Source organism: Leiobunum rupestre, chromosome 1 (assembly GCF_980474605.1).
Source record: "Leiobunum rupestre chromosome 1, qqLeiRupe1.1.hap1, whole genome shotgun sequence".
Classification (NCBI taxonomy): domain Eukaryota; kingdom Metazoa; phylum Arthropoda; class Arachnida; order Opiliones; family Sclerosomatidae; genus Leiobunum; species Leiobunum rupestre.
Genome location: NC_143384.1, coordinates 75,301,167 through 75,303,016, shown reverse-complemented (window position 1 = coordinate 75,303,016; position 1,850 = coordinate 75,301,167). Strand labels below are relative to the sequence as shown.

General features: G+C 33.8%; 1 pseudogene; it reads right to left on the bottom strand.

Annotated features, from left to right (window-relative positions):
- Positions 1–205: 205 nt before the first annotated feature.
- LOC149966619 (uncharacterized) lies at positions 206–898 on the bottom strand (annotated as a pseudogene).
- Between the last annotated feature and the right edge of the window lie 952 nt (positions 899–1,850).

Genomic DNA, 1,850 nt, shown 5'->3' with positions numbered 1-1,850 from the left:
TGAAGTTCCTCTTTGACTCTGTGATATTTTTTGGGATTTCAATTGATTTTAAATGAATTACATTAGTCAATAAAAAGTGTTGATGCATTATAATCTAGAGTATTCTTCTATTTTAAATATAATAAACTGGTATTCGAATACCAGAAAAAGCTGTAAAAATAAATTTACAAAAAATATCAAATTTGAAAAGCACATTTTAAATATTCTAATGGACATTGTGACAATCAAGCTCATCAAAATCCGAAAAATCTAATTCGTCAAATTCAACTGCATTAGAGTTATCTTTCTTTTTGATGATTGTTTTCTGGAAATTTGATAATATTTCAGTTACAGTCCACAGCTGATTTATTACTGGTGATAAACTAATTGGTATGGGTCTGTCATAAATATGCCATCCTTTGATACGCTAAATTCGACGCTCTACGTGAATTCTCACCGCCGCTATCTTTTGAGTTTCCTCCAATTCTTCTTTTGTAAATTGTTCCTTGTCTTTGAGAAATGGTGGAATGTTCAGTTTTACATCAATTTCACTTAACATTTCATGAAATAAGAAGCCTTTATCAGCCATTACGCTGTCTCCCTTGTCAAAATCTAACTGTAGAAAACCACTTCGACTTGTTATTTCCTTGTCTGATATAGAGCCTGTATAAAGGGCAGACACAAATGTGACATAACCATTTGGATTGATTCCAATCAGCCCTTTGTACGTATTTGTTGATTTATAATTGGAGTATGTTTCCGATTGTAATACTAAAGAGGAAGGTGTTTCACACCTAATTTCTGATGTGTCGATTATAACACGCGTAGTTGGATAAGTTGTTTTAAATTCTTCTGGCATGGTTTGATCAATTTGTTCGCGCGTTGACCATAAACTAATTTGACCTAACTGAAGGTACATGTAGTTTACCCAAGTGTTACACATGTTACTGACCGTACTTTTAGAGATACCAAACCTCTCCGCAAGGTCTTCAACAAATAGCCCTAGTCTTAATCGCATGAGTACCATAAAAAATTGGTCCAGAGGTTTTAAAGCTCTAGGACGACCAGCCATAGTTGAAGTTGTTACCGGAGTTGAGTGGATTCCATCATTGACCTTCCCACTTTTCCAATAAATAATGTTTTCACCATTTTCACCAGGATCTAGAAATTCAAATAAAGCTATAACCCTCTTGTAGTTGGGAAGACCGGTATAAAATGTTATAGCATCATCATCGTCTTTAATATTTTCTAAACTTGGTTTCAATTTTTTTAATTTTTTTTCAGCCAATTCCTGCATTTTTATTTCTTCTTTTAAAAGCTGTTCAGTTTTTTTAAGCTTGAAAGTTTGCACTCTCACTTTTTCGTTGGATTTTTCTAGAGCCACTTCTAAGAGTTCTACTTTTTTGCGCATTTCTTCAAATTTATCGGCATGACGCATATTGACATCAGAATTTTCCAAGCTAATAGTATTTGGAATAAAACTGTTACGTAACCTGTTACGCATATTTTGTAGTTCATTATCTGCATTTGAAGCTAGTCCATCCGTAATGTTGGAAACATTTTGCAATTCTTCTGGCTCTTCTTTGACTATTAAGTCCTGTTCAACATTAGAAATTACCTCTTGGTTAGTGGTTGTTCCATCATTGGCATAAGAAATTGTTACGTCTTGAGAAATTTGAACTATTACAGTTGAGCTATTACATTATGGGACAGATTAGTGTCATTATTTATCAATTCACTATTAACAGTGTTTGTTATAGGCTCGTTCGTTGTCCAGGAGAATTGAGACGGTACTGCCCCCTTTTTCAAATGCCTTTGGCCATTGGCATGTGAAACGAGGAAATCAGACTCTTTAAAATATTTAGAGCAAA